This window comes from Anolis carolinensis, chromosome 1 (assembly GCF_035594765.1).
Source record: "Anolis carolinensis isolate JA03-04 chromosome 1, rAnoCar3.1.pri, whole genome shotgun sequence".
Taxonomy (NCBI): domain Eukaryota; kingdom Metazoa; phylum Chordata; class Lepidosauria; order Squamata; family Dactyloidae; genus Anolis; species Anolis carolinensis.
This window is the reverse complement of record NC_085841.1, coordinates 190,184,688-190,200,429: the sequence shown is the minus strand read 5'-3', so window position 1 is coordinate 190,200,429 and position 15,742 is coordinate 190,184,688. Positions and strand designations below refer to the sequence as shown.

The 15,742-nt window shown below is 39.7% G+C and overlaps 1 long non-coding RNA gene across 1 annotated transcript; it reads left to right on the top strand.

Moving 5' to 3' along the window:
- The first annotated feature begins 1,906 nt into the window (after nt 1-1,906).
- LOC134293831 (uncharacterized) lies at nt 1,907-9,085 on the top strand. The gene is made up of 3 exons (XR_010000800.1): nt 1,907-2,777; nt 3,030-3,083; nt 8,845-9,085. It is a non-coding gene; the product is annotated as an uncharacterized LOC134293831 (long non-coding RNA).
- The last annotated feature ends 6,657 nt before the right edge of the window (nt 9,086-15,742 follow it).

Genomic DNA, 15,742 nt, shown 5'->3' with positions numbered 1-15,742 from the left:
CAACCTGGAGTGGGAGAATTGGCTGTCTGCAAGGACATTGCCCAGGGGACGCTCAGATGTTTTGATGTTTTACCATCCTTGTGGGAGGCTTCTCTCATGTCCCCGCATGGAGCTGGAGCTGATAGAGGGAGCTCATCCGCGCTCTCCCCGGGTGGGATTTGAACCTGGCAGTCTTCAGGTCAGCAACCCAACCTTCAAGTCACAAGGCTTTTATCCCCTAGGCCACTGGAGGCTCTAATATGATATCATAATAATTGTTTAGAGTGAGTGTTCTATAGTGTTTTGAGTGTTGGAGAGGGAGTCTGGGAACCAGGTTTTGATTCTCTGTTTAGCACTGGAAATGCACAGAATTACCTTGGGCAAGTGACATAATCTCAGCCCCAGAAAGCCCCATGATAGGATTGTCTTAAGATCTCCATAAATTAAAATGCCCTGAAGGCACACAACAATAGACCCAAAGAAGCATTCATTATCAAACTCAGGGTGCATTCAGACATAAAAAGATCAGAAAGTCACAGATTTTATTCCTGTTCATTCTGATTTTATTTTGTTAACACATGCATGTTATGTTTATTATGAAACATTTTCTGTTAGCTCCCAATACTATGAGTGATCTTTTATATCAGTTAACATCAGAAAAAATAAAACTAGGCATTTTCAATTAGTCTGCACAAGCCCACAAAAATAGATAATAATGTTCAAATGTGTACATCTTTAAAAATAGCTTTTGTCATTATCTACCTTGCAACAATTCCTGCATCACATATGGGATGAAATTTTACAGTACAGTCCTAGGAAGTTTCTCCCCCCTTTTTGTTAAAAAAAGATATGTGGCAATGCACTCACACATAATGATGAGCAGATTTGAGCCCAAAATCTGGAGAGAGCAACAGCTGCCCCCAAGTCAAAAAGAAACAGAGACAATGCGTAACTGAAACAGCAATGCAGGAGATAATTAAAACATTTGTGACAGCAAACCAAAATAGAAAGAAAGGAGAAACTAAACAAACAAATAAAAATTCAGACACAGAGCCATATGTTCATATGTATGCCACAAATTAGAAAAAAGGGGGGACTTTACAAGTTGATGTACAACACCCCATTTTGTGTGCCCCCCCCCCACCCCACCATTTACATCAAATAAGAGCCTTTTCAGTGTGATGCCAGCAATGGAAAACAAATATTCTGGCACTAGATCAACTGTTTTCTCTTTTCAGTAAATAATGGAGAAAGGCATGTGTGCTTTAGGTAGAAGCTGAGATCTTTCATATCAGAAGTAGGTCTGTATACCTGATTTCTGAGAGGCATCATATTTAAGTGGCTGCCAATACAACCCTTTACTTGTCTAATCATTCTCAGAAGCAATTCCCCTTTGAGTATAATGGGACTTAACTTCCTGTTGGACTGCAAGCTCAAAAAGCCAAGCAACTCCACTGCCTCTTTTAGTGAAACAGTGGATTAAATTCCTGGAGACTGTAGCCAAAACTCCTTCCCCTTGATATTATATGGAAAGCAGCCCAAGCTACCCTTTTGAGCAGCTAATTCATACTGTCACAGATTTCCTAACTGGGGCTAAACCTCTGCAGCCCTGGTTGCTGGACATGGCCAAGAATTATATAGACCACACATCTTATCTATTTTACTCACCTACCTGGGGACATATACACAGATGCATTATATACAGTGTTCCCTCACTTATCGCTAGGGTTAGGCTCCAGGACCACCTGCAATAAGTGAAAATCCGCGAACTAGGATGCTATATTTATTTTAATAAATTATTAAATTTATTTTAGTAGTTATACACTATTTTAAGTCTTTATCAACCAAACGTGTGTTGATAAATTGCCTCCGTCTCCTCCTGTTACTGCTTGGGCTCCTTTTCTCTACCTTTGACTTCTCCTTCCTCCCTTCCTTAGGCTGTAAATTGTATTTTTTAATGAAAATGTATTTTTTTATTATTTATATTTTATAATGGCGCTCCATGCAGTAATGCCAGCCACATGACCTTGGAGGGGTCTACGGACAACGCTGGCTCATTGGCTTAGAAGTGGAGATGAGCACCAACCCCAGAGTCAAACATGACTAGACTTAACGTCAGGGGGAACTTTACCTTTACCTTTTTATGATTTATAATAGTCTTTTAGAGTTTATTGAAAAACTGCAAAACAGCGAATCTGTGAAAAGTGAACCGTGAAGTAGTGAGGGAACACTGTATATACATTTATAAGTCAATTGCAGGTTTGGGAGCCAATATTATGGATTTTGATATGGCCCTAGAGAAGTTGAGGATCATTCTGCAAAGAGGGGAGAGCACCACAGCCACCTTTTCTTCACAAAAGCATTTTAAAAGTCAGAAGCAACAACACAGCAAAGAGTAGAGGGAGCTGGTGCTTGTTTTAGGGTCTCCTGAGACAGACTAAGAACCTTATCACACTAGAGTTTGGTTCCACATTAAATCCACTTTAAATCCACTTTAGCGAGGGGCCTTTAAACAGGTCAGCCAGACAGGTCCTGGGCCTCACTAAACTACAAACCCCAGAATTCTGCAGGAGGCAGAAAATGGATTTAAAGTGGATCCATGCTCTGGTGTGATGAGGTAGTAAGTTCTTTCCTTTCGTTGTGGATAACTAGGACTGCGAATAAAAGGATCCATGCCTGGAGAGTCTAAACTATGCCAAATTGGGCCAGGACAGAGACACTCAGCAGGTTGAAGACAAGCCACAGAAGTTTATTTGATCTGGCCAGGACAGATGCAAGTACAAGTGGATGCTTTGAAGGTACAGCTATTCAAACCTCCTGCTCTCTTCCTTGATTGGCCAAGAAAAGGGCCGGCTTGAATCCCTATCTGAATTGGGCCGGGCTCCGATGACATCACTTCCACCAGGTGGGGATTTCCTCTGGTGGGGAGATGACAGGGGATTGGTCCAGGAGGGACAATCGGCTCTGGGAGGGGAAAAGCTCCAGAAAACCTGTATCCATATTTGAAAATGTTTTATGAGTTTCTGAAAGGCTTAATTGTCCAATTTCAGGTGATGGGGAAATACTTTGGAAAAAACAAAGATGTGAGACACTAGGAACAAAAGGTGATGATCTCTTCAATCAAGTCTTGGGTTTGTAAATAAACTTCGTAAATGTACATATCTTAAGCCTCTGTTTCCACAGCCAGCAATCTCTCAGCCCAAATGGAGCACTTGACTGAACAAACATTGACTGGCTTAATCAGATCTGATACAGAAACTACCTATCTTTACATATATACACACCATGGACCTGGATTATTCTCCTGGCAGGAATAGCAGGGGGATCAGCCCAACCTTTCCTGTCTGAGAAATGCCTTGTTGGGGAGATGTAAATGTAAAGACCTCTGAGATTTGCCTTGTTATATTTTAACATGAGTCTTGTATATTACATATACACATGGGGATAGAAATTGTATTAAAGGATACAAAGAAAGCAGAAACTTGAAAGGAAAAGATACATTTTATTAAAAGAGTCAAAACAATATAGTCTTTGTGGGGGAGCCACTACCGCTGATTTGCTCCCGATATTCTTGTTTTCTGCAATTGCAGAAGTTCAGAAAAGAAAAGAAAAAAGAATTTAAAATTATATTTCTATTCTCATGCCCTCGGAAAACTATAAATTAATCAAAGGGGGTGTTCTCGTGGTTCAACAACGTTTTCATCATTCTACTCAGAGAAGGGACTGATAAGCATTAAGGCATAGTACTCACATTGACTTTTGAATAAGTTGACCCATGTTTTGGTAGTTGCGTATTTAACTAAAATGTCTAGATTTATACATGAGTGTATGAGGTATTTCCAGGTGGAGGAGGAGATGACTAGGAAGAAAATGAAAACAATGAATGCAACGTGTTTTGCTTTATTCGGTGATAATAATGGTGTTGTATATGTGCTCATTTTGGTGGCACTGGGCAGCACTGGATGGAAAGGCAAGATACCAATGTGACAAACAAACAGTGGGCTGGATGAGACGTTGATATGATTTGGCAGAATGTTGTGCATCCTTGGCTGTTGCTAGGTATTTATGTTTAATCAATTTCATGATTCATTCATGCAATTTTTGCTTCAGACCAAGGAATGATAAAAAAACCCAATTTTCCTCTTTTCTGCAACCCATTACAGCCCCTAGCTGGGGTATGAGACGATAACAGGAGCATTGGAAATGCCTAGATTGAAAGTGAGGGACAGATGTAGATTTCTGTGTGCATGTGTATTATGTTTTAAATATAATTGAAAGTCTGCTGGTTTATATATTTTAAAAGTGGGAGTACCTGTTGTTGGTTTGTTTGGATAGGTCTTGGTGCAGCCTGAAATCATTTGTTCAGCCATGATGAGCTAACTCTAATAAAATCTCAGCAACACTCGCCACACTGTATTTTGAGATAAACAAACTGCAGCTTTTTCCATGCATCTCAGTTTACCTTCTCCCACTCCTTTTGAACTTAATGTTACATTTGTAGAAGAACTCTGAAGAACCTCAAAGTTGGCTCACAATTTGATCCTCATAGAGGAATTGTCTTCTAGTTAATGTTTGCCCCAAGACAAGGGTGGGCACATGTAGCCTTCAAGTATTTTTTTAATCCACAATGCTCAGAAGGCCTTGCTAGCACAATTATTGGGAGGAATTATGGGGCTGTTATATGTCTTTAAAATGATTCCAGCTTTTGGCAACTCTATCCTAGGGTTTTCTTGGGAAGATGTATTCAGAGGAGGATTGCTATTGCCTTTTCCTGAGACTGAAAGAGAATAACCTGCCTAAGATCATCCAATGAATTCCCATAACTGAACTCTACACTCTAAAATCAATGCAGTTCAATTCCACTTTAACTACCATGGCTCAATACTATGGAATCTTGGGAGTTGTAGTTTCACAAGATCTTTAGCCCTCTGTGTCAAAGAGAGCTGGTGCTTCACTAAACTGTAATTGCCAGGATCCATAATAGTGTGCCATGGTACCCTGTTTTCCCCAAAATAAGACAGGATTTTATATTAATTATTGCTTCAAAAGATGCTTTAGAGCTTGTTTTCGGGGGCAGTCTTATTTTTCCAAATTGACTTTTTAAATGAACTATATCTAGGGCTTATTTTTGAAATAAGGCTTATATTTCCAACATCCTCAGAATGCTGAAAAATCATGATAGGTCTTATTTTTTGGGGTAGGTCTTATTTTTGGGGAAACAGAGTAGATAAAGATACACTTTAATTCTACAGTGTAGCTGCATCTAGGGATTCAAACCCTGGCCTTCTTCAGTCTTTCCCACCATATTGGCTCTCTGATTACACTATGTAGCACAATTTTTGTTCCTGGGTTATAAATGTCATTTTCTAATTGGTTCCTTCATAAAATCATGGAAATTTTTTATTAAACTGCATTTTTTTTTGTTTTTGTGGGACATCCTGTGGCACATTTTGCTCTAGTTTTTCAATGATGATCTCATCGAGTCTCAACCAATTCAACATAGTTTGCGACAGCCACAAAAACAAATTGCACAATTAAATAGGAAATAACACTTTCAAACCAGGAACAGAAAAAAAATCACATTTTGTTATACAGTGTTATTAAAATTGAAACTCATGGCTTCAATGTCAGTGGAGTGGTGAATCTATTCTGGGTTCCAGTCCAGACTTTTAATGAGCTTTTCATTGTGTGTAAATACAGTTAGCACCTTGAACAGTTTCTTTAAAGTTTGCATTAAATATCAGAGGGAATTTATCGTTTGCTGCTACTTGTATACCCATACTCCCAGTGCATTGGATCCAAAGAGACACATGAAAAAGGCTACTCATATTTCCCACATAGTCTCCTGGACTCCTTACTGTATCCAAAAAGACTCTCTCTTACACAGACATATCTCTCCCCTTATGCAAAGCATAGTTTATGACATCAGGGCTATAGTAAGGGTGGAGGAATGTAGATAGAACCAGACGATATGGGGCAGAGGCATTTCAATGGAATAGCTATTTCCTCATGTGAGTCATCATGGCTCGCTAATATCCAGGAAGCCACAATGTAGTACTGGGAATTCATATTTTAAATTATTATTACTTTGGGCGTAAGGGACAAAATTCAGTAGAGGAGCAGATGTTTAATATCTATGCAGTCCAGGGCTCTGTCTCTTTTTGGAATCCTTTTGCTTATAGCCAACTACATTAGACTCATTGAGTCAATTGATGAATAGTGAGCCAACACATAATTGAGATTATCAACAGGATTTAGGCCCCTGTACAGTTAGACTGAGAGAAGTCTAACTGGAGAAGCCATGAGTAGCTAGATAATACACTGGATCAACCTTGTGGAAGAACAGATTCATATGTACTCCAGATTTTAAAAAAAACAAAAACAAAGTGTGTGTATGCAGATAGGGAAGAAATACTCTTGAAAAGCTAACCTCTCATGGACATACATATTTTCCTTTGTATGTCTCACACCAACCTGATCTGGGGTCTTCATCTTCCTTCTTCGGTGTTGTGTGACATGTGAAGGATGAGGGGAGAAAGGAATTGGGAAAACCAACATGGAAGAAGGAACAAGAAGCCCCCAAGATTGGGTAGGTGGCCATGTGGCTGTCAGTTGCAACCCAACGGCTTTCCCTGGGTTAATGCAAATCAGCCCTCATGCATTTTGTAACCACCTATGGATGGATGTTACCCCATATCAACCTAATTGGTCAGTGTAGATATGTCTTTGAGAGTCTTTACAGCTAGAGAACATGGTGCAAGCTCTATTGATGAATTCATGTATGGTAAAGAAGGTGCTGCCTGTATTTCTGGAAATGATTCCATATGCTCTTAGCTTACCTGTACATCTCCAATTTTAAAATCCTCTTATAAACTGTCTTAAGATTAAGTATTCGGTTCATCAGCTTTATCTTATGTGGGCTAGCATCAATGTTGGTGCTGCTTTTTGACAGTCCCTCTCTTTTACACACACACAAACACACAACACAAGAGGCCACACTGTCCATTGCTTGAAGTACTGTGGCAATGCTGTGTTCCCAGCAAATAAGACATGTGTACTCTTTTCCTTCTCTGCTGGTAGTTAAAAAGTAATGAGTCCTTTTATGCTTTCTTTACATAATAAGCTCTAGCCAGAAAACTGGATATTTTGTAGTCAATAAAATAAAATGAAAATCCCCATATGAAATGTTCAAAAGATGAAATTGAGTAGGTTATTGTGGTTAACAGCCAATAAGGAGAAGCTGACTTTATTTGCTCTGCTAACTTAAAGAACATTATGCCATAAATGTCTAGCTTCGTTTTGTATTTCACTTTGAAGTATGTTAGGATGAGATGTTCCCTTCCATGTAGTTTTCTGTTTATTGAATTTAGTCAAGAGGTTATAGATTCTGGGCCTGATCTTTCAAAAATATATGGTTAATGCAATGTGCAGTTGTAGTTGTCTCAAACCCCAAACTCTGCATAAACTTAACAGATTTGACCTGCCTGCCGAATATTCATCTGGGCCAAAATTAGCATTTTAAAGAATTTTCCAGTCCAGTTCTGAAAACAAAAACCACTCTCTCACACATACAAATGTTCATATCAAAAAAATCTGAGCCTAAAATTTATATATGCAATGCATATCAAAATTATCAGTATATAGCAACGCTGTAACGGATCTCTCTTCTTTCTTAGCTCATTTAATGCTAGGATTTCTAACAAAAGCATTAATTTTATGCTTTTCTGAATGATGTTTGCCATAATAATACAAACTGAATTGGAATAATATATTCATTATTAAAAGTGAATACACAAAGAAAGGTAAGTTAGGACAGAATGAACACAAAAATCTGCATGAGTATTCAAGCTTTCTCCCTCATCTCCACCAACTGCACTTGAGACAGAAGCGGGACTAACCAAACTGAATCTAAAGTTGAACAAAAACTGATTCGTAACCCTTTTGGTACTAATGTTAGAGAGTGGTCCCTGGTCAAAAAAGGTTGGGAACCATTAATCATGAAAGTCTACTGAAAGGGTAGATCAGTGGTTCTCAATGCCTGCTCTTCAGCTGTCTACACAAGCAACACTCAAAAATTCTCAAGTCCAAAACATGTAGAGAACCAAAACCCAAGAATCGCTTGTATTGACATTTCTGAACTGAAGTGGCACATAAAACTGTGAATGTCACCCTTTCAAAGCCTCTCAAATGCATTTGCATTCTAGTACACCCATTTTTTTTAGAGCTGTTAATTCAATTACTAGGCTGAATCATTGCGATTCCAGATTGCGTTTTAGAAATTTGACTCTGTCTAAACATGGCATATGTTTCAAGGCATAATTCAAGATGGGCTGGTTGTTGTTGTTTTCCTACGCCCTGCTCTTCTTTAACCAGTGGATTAAGCTGAGAAAGATGGAGTGAATTTTTGCCCGAAGGCTTTTGGGTCCTTAAATATCATCTGCACTAGAGACTAAACATTGCAAACCACCCTGCTGGTAATAGATGGGCATTTTAAAGAGGCAAAGGATAAACAGCAATGGAGCTTAATTGGAGCTGTTTGTTGTGCCTTTGCTGATGAAATGCCGGCAAAACTGACTCTGCTCAAAATGACATGTTTATGGTACATCAAAGAGCGCAGGCCGACTTTACATTATATCAGTGACAACTGTATATACTGGAGCACCAGTTGCCATTTAGCCCTGCCCTACTTAATTCTTTTTTTTTTTTCAGTCCTGTGGGATACATTTTCTCTTCCAGTCAAGCTGATCACTTTGTGAATATATACAATGATTTGTAGCCACGCATAGAGTGAAAGTGGTTAAATGAAACTCTTTCATGGACCATTATATATGAATTAAATAAATTATCTATTTCTTGCTTTCTCAGTTTAGAAGAGCCATGATCATGAAGACTGGAGGATTCTCAGAATTGTAGTCAAAAAAGTAATTTTTCTAAGCACACAACTCTTTCCAGTGAAGAAAAATGAAGAGATACTGTCATATAACTTCATTAATTACACCTTTCTTTCTCATATTACTTCTGTTGTTGGCTTTGCTGTGTGTCCCTCCTGTTGTGAAATCTAGCTGAACTTGGAGAATTCTACAATTAAAGACTGGACTGTCCACAATTTTGTCTGGACTGTTCATTTTCTTTGCATCTCTCTCTCTTTGACAAACACTGCAGGTAAAGCAATTTTGATGGGATTAAATTAAATTAAGATTCTTTTCTTGCAGAATTTCAGTGATGTTTACAAATGTTCTCATTAAAAGCCACTTTGAAAGAATTTTGATGCACTCACATGAATCACAACAAGATTTTTTGCAGTATTAAAACCGGCTCACATAGTGATAATGTGTCAACGAGAAGGGACAAATGAACTCAGAGGATTGAAAGCTGAAGCAAGTGATACATACACAGTCTTCTGCAAAAAAAAGGGGGGAGGAAGAAAAAAGGAATAATGGCAGATGCCCAAGCAATAGGTTCCTGTGAGAGCTGTTCAGCAGTGGAACTCTCTGCCCCGGGATGTGCTGGAGGTTTTTTTCTTTGGCGGCTTTTTAACAGAGGCTGGATGACCATCTGTCGGGGGTACTTTGAATGTGATTTTCCTATTTCTTGGCAGGGGGTTGGACTGGATGGCTCATGAGGTCTCTTCCAATTCTATGATTCTATGATTTTTTTCATTCTGTTTGTAAATAACAGAATTAACTCAGCACTCCAAAATTCAGTGGAAAGTGTTGTCGAAGGCTTTCAAGGCCAGGATCACAGGGTTGTTGTATGTTTTCCAGGCTGTATGGCCATGTTCCAGAAGTATTCTCTCCTGACGTTTCGCCCATGTCTATGGCAGGCATCCTCAGAGGTTGTGAGGTAAATCCAACTGAGAAGTTTGTGATTTCTATATGAAAGTTAAAATATGCCTACATCTAGATCAGCGTTTCTCAGCTTGGGGTTTGGGACCCCTGAGGGGGTCACGAGGAGGCTTCAGATGGGTCATCAAAGACCATCCAAAAACACATATTTCTGATGGTCTTAGGTGACCCCTTTGGCAGAGAAGGCTGAAGATCTCTCTGGCTGTCCTTTGGCCCAATTCTATCACTGATGGGGTTCAAGGCGCTCTTTGATTGTAGGTAAACTGTAAATCCCAGCAACTACAACTCCCAAATGTCAAAGTCTATTTTCCCCAAACTCCGCCAGTGTTCACATTTGGACATGTTGAGTATTTTGTCCACAGTGCTCTCTGGATGTAGGTGAACTCTCGAACTCAAGGTCAATGTCCACCAAACCCTTCCAGTATTTTCTGTTGATCATGGGAGTTCTGTGTGCCAAGTTTGGTTCAATTCCATCGTTGGTGGATTTCAGAATGCTCATTGATTGTAGGTGTACTATAAATCCCGGCAACTACAACTCCAAAATGGCAAAATCAATCCCCTCTAACCCCACCAGTGTTCAAATTTGGGCGTATTGGGTATTTGTGCCAAATTTGGTCCAGTGAATGAACATACACCCTGCATATCAGAAATGTATATTATGATTCATACCAGTAGCAAAATTACAGTTATGATGTAACAACAAAAATAATTTTATGGTAAACAAATGTTGGAAATGTAGCTTGCAGGAGGGAACATATTTCCACTCTTGGTGGACCTGTTCAGAAACAACTAAATTTTGGAAAGATGTGCATGAAGAAACACAAAAAATCTTGGAAAAGAAATTTCTGATGAAGCCAGAATTTTACCTTTTAGGCCTAACAGAAAGTATAACAACCTTTACTGAGAATGATGACATCATTTTTACCTACATATCAATAGCTGCAAGGATTACCTTTGCTCGACAATGGAAATCGGATAAAATACCAATAAAAGGCCTCTGGCTAGAAAAGCTAGACAAAATTTATGATATGGACAGACTTACATATTTAATGAAAGAAAGCAGAGGCAAACCAATAAAGATGATTGATTGGAAAAAATATGAAGCATACAGAAAATTAACAACGGATTGAAAGAAACAAAAAGGTGAATTCAAACTACGATGGTGACCAACAAACAAGAAAAGACAATTAAATACCGAAATATAACCAGGAAAAGTAAAAAACGGAAGACCAAAATAAACTTTACCCTCATTACCCTACACCAACCAACCCTTACCTAAAATTCCCTCTGTGTTTTTTTCTATTTTTATCTTGTTCCCCCTATTTTTCTCTTTCCTTTCCTCACCTGTATCCTCCCACGTTTTTTTCTTTTATGTAAGCACTTAAAACTTTAATAAAAATTTTAAAAAATGTTATGGTTGAGGGTCACCACAACATGAGGAACTATATTAAGGAGTTGCGGCATTAGAAAGGTTGAGAACCACTGATCTAGATGGATTTCAGATTTAGATTAAACTCACGCTATACCCTTTTTTCCAGTTTGATATCACTTTATTTATTTATTTATTACAATATTTATATCCCGCCCTTCTCACCCAACAGGGGACTCAGGGCGGCTTACAATAAAACAGACATATAAAAACAGTACAATACACTATAAATTAGTTAAAAAAATTAACTTACATATAACATTCATAAAATGCATTTATAAAATATAGATAGGCGTGTACAAATTTAAAAGACTGGGTCTGTCAATTGAGTTCCAGCATACATAATAGTAATTAATGCTGCTGATTCTTATTCGAAAGCCTGGCCCCACAACCAAGTTTTTACCTTCCTACGGAAGGATAGGAGGGAGGGAGCCTGCCTGATTTCAATGGGGAGGGCGTTCCATAGGTGGGGAGCCACTACTGAAAAGGCCCTGTCTCTTGTCCCCGCCAGCCACACCTGTGAGGCTGACGGGACCGCGAGCAGGGCCTCATCCGACGATCTTAAGCTTCGAGGTGGGTCATAGCGGGAGACTTTAACTATCATGGACATGTCCTACAGAATATCTATGATCATAGATTGAAATCTCCACTGCCAAAGGACACAGCACAGCAGGTCAACACAGCCATGACTGGAAGCTTCTGAAAAGGTGACTCCTTTTCTACACTTTGAAGGCATCTTCAAATTAAGTGCAAAATATGCCAAATGTTGTGGTAAAAGTTATTTTTTCTCATTGCTGGTTCTGTTTAATGCCTCTTTTAGTTATTAGCAAATGGGGAACATATTTAGGCCTAAGGGATCATGTTGTGAATAGGGTGCTTGAGCATCTGTTTCCTGAGCTACTTTTACTATTCTCCCTAAGAAATGAAGGAGTGGAGTTTTCCTAGTTTACCGCTAATCCTGATCAGTTGCAGCAGATGCAGAATGGCAGAGCTGCTCTCAGGTTATCAATTAGTTTCTTGTTTACAGAATCGGGTTTTTTTTTCCAACTGTTTCTGAATGAAAGATTAAATGTACAGAATAAAATATGTGGTGGTTGATCATTATACCACATCACACGAAATGAAGACAATTCCTTAACAAAATGCCAGCTCCCCTTTCATGTATTCATCCATGCATTGCTTCTTCCCCCAGTTCAGTATAAAGGCCCATTAAAGAAAACGGAAGGATTGAAATCAAAATAAATAATCAGATAGCCGTGTACATGGCTTCCCCCAGTTTTATTCTGACAATAGTATGCTAGGTTAGAACAATGCAAGTGCCCGTCATTCACCAGTGGAACTTTGTAACTAAGCAGAGAGGGGACTCTTGGATCTTACGCTCCATGCCCATTGAACAACCTCTTATATTTTGCTGACTTTAGTTACATGATCAGATACTATGGAATATGGTGTCACCTCCCAATCCTCCAATGAGGTATAGACTTATTACATTATCACATCAGGGCATTAAAGCAGGCAGCCCCACATTTCTGCCATCTGTAGAATTCTGGGAAATGTAGTTTAGGTGAGGCCTTTTGAATTCTCAGTTACAGAGGTCCTCACCTTCCCAAACTACATTTCCCAGAATTCTGAAGGCAGTAGAAATGTGGGACTGCCTGCTTTAAAGCACTAGAGTGATAATGTACCTGGTTTCGAATATTGTCAATCTGTCTCAACCCTGCACAGCATCTCTCAGAATAAAGAGCTACTCACTATGCTCGTCATCAGTCAATCCAGGATCCAAGCCAAAGTAGATTCAAACATCAAACTATGCAGGGATAATCCAAAAGTCATATTCAATAGCCCAGTCCAAAGATCCTCACCAAAACATCCGAACATAATATGAAGTCCAAAGCCAAGGTCTAACACATGCTATGGTACACAAAGTCATCTGGCAGAGCTCCAAGTTGTATCAAATTCCAAACATTGCTCCCAGCAAAGACCAAATCCAAACTGCCATTCTTTATGCTCCAGAGCACAAGTGCTCTCACCTGTTGGCCCTTCTCTGTGCTAGCCAGGTGGATCTACGCAGCTGAAGAGCATGAGTCCTAAGTCGCAGTCTTTCTGGGATACTTAACTCTGCCTCATTGCTCTCCTGATCCTGAGTTAACTTAGGACTCCCACTTGCCTGAGGCACTTGGTCCTGCACTGCAGGGGTAGCTTCCTCAGTGTCAGGCTGCAGCTGTTGTTGTTCCCTGCTTTCTACTGACTCAGATGCTGGGCCTGGCAGCCCTTCATCTTCATCTGTATTGCAGACCCTGACACAATCTAGTCACATCATTTAATATGATGTTAAACCCAGTTGTATCTGACTCTGGGGGTTGGTGCTCATCTCAATTTCTAAAATGAAGAGCTGACGTTGTTTGTAGACACCTCCAAGGTCATGTGGCCGGCATGACTGTATGGAGCGCCATTATATTCCCGCCGGAGCGGTACCTATTGATCTACTCACATTTGCATGTTTTCAAACTGCTAGGTTGGCAGAAGCTGGGGTTAACAGCGGGCGCTCATTCCGCTCCCTGGATTCGAACCTGCGACCTTTTGGTTCACAAGTTCAGCAGCTCACGCTTTAACACACTTCACCACCAGAGGCCCCATCGTTTAATATAGATATTCAGAATACAGTGATACCTTGACCTAAGAGTTTAATTCATTCTGTGAATGAGCTCTTAACTCAGAATGCTCCTATCTCAAAGCAAAGTTTCCCATTGAAATGCATTGAAATGCTATTCTTTCTGCCCCCCCATTTTTGTTATGTGTTCTTAAATAAGAAAACATACTTTATAAATAACAAATAGCATATACATGCTCATTCCTATAGAACAACAGAAAAAGAAAGATAAACTTGAAAATGGTAGAAACATGAAGTTGTGGCAAAGAAGCCCAAAGCACAAAGTGAAGAGGCAGATGCATCATTTTCTTCCTACTGGACTCATTCCAGCCTCTCTCCCTCTCTTACTGTCTCCCCCTCCCCCTCTCTTCATGAAGCCAAACATACCAGGAATAAAAATCACACAAAATTAACTAACCTAGAGTTTCTCAAAGTGGACAAGAGCTAAGTAGAAAGAGTAGGAAGCATGGAGGCTGCTCCCTTGAAGCCCTAAAGCGTTTTACTCTAGTGCTCTGGCATTAGCTCTTAACTCAAAATGCTGCTCTTATGTCAAAGCAAAACCAGGACCAAGCAACAGCTCTTAACACAAAATACTCTTAAGTTGGGATGCTCTTACGTAAAGGTTCCACTGTACAGAAATTCATGGGTTCATGGGTGCCAAATGCATTTGGAATATGAAGCAAGGAAACTGGGCACTTTTTATAGCTTAGTCTGCCATATATGCCTTAAGATGAGATGCTATGTGGTCTAACTACAAACAGCCATCCAGGTGAATAAGCACAAACCCCTTGCATGTAACCAATCAACATAATCTTGCAACATCAGGACTTAGAGGAGCATGGTATCCCAACAGCCATTCCACTGAAAGCTGACATGGCTGTCTGTCTTGGATGAGGAGGCTGACATGGTTGTCTTTTTACACTGAGGTGACTTCTAAACAATATTTCACATTCTTGCTCTCACTAGAGACCAAGGTTTCTGTGGTGGCCAGGAGCACTTGTGCGTCAACTGTGCCCATTTTTTGAGATGTCGGATCTGGCCATGGTGGTCCATACGTACCTTAGTTGCATCTCATTTGTATTTCTATAACTTGCTGAATCTAGACACCATTGAAGAACATCCAGAAACTTGAGCTGGTTCAAAGACTTGAAGCTAGATTGCTAACTAAGGATACAGGAATCACACAACTCTCCTGTTGGGACAGCTCCATTGGCTGCCAGTTTGTTTCTGGATGCAATTCAAAGTGTTGGTTATGCCTATAAAGCCTTATATGGCTCAGGTTCAGGTTATCTAATGGACAGGATCTCCCTGTGTTGGATCTCCCTGGCCTTTCAGATCATTAAGAGAGGTCCTCCTCTCAGTCCCACCACCACTGCAAGCTCAGTTAGTGGGAGTGCGAGAGAGGGCTTTCTCAGTGACTGCCTCTCAACTCTGGAACTCCCTGCACAGATAAGCCAGAATGACCTCTTCTTGCTGTCCTTCTGGCTGCAGGCTAAAACTGATTTGTTTAGGCAGCCTCTTAAAACAGAAGAATTTTAAAAGAATGGGTCAGAGTATGCAGCATGGGTGTTGTGAATTGTTTTTTAATAACTTTTCATTTATTTATTTTAATTGTTTTAATAATTGTAATACACTTAATTCTATGTTAATATTTGCCTTTTGCTTGTTTTTTTAAACTTTCCAGCTTCTAACATTGTGAGCCAGTTTGGACCTCAGTCCTGGGAAGGGGGGGGGGGGATAAAAGGAGGGTACAAAAATGAAAACAGTAGTTAGATGAAAGGTAGGACATTGCATTAACATGAGGGAAGAGAAAAGAAGTGCACTATCCCATTTGGGCTG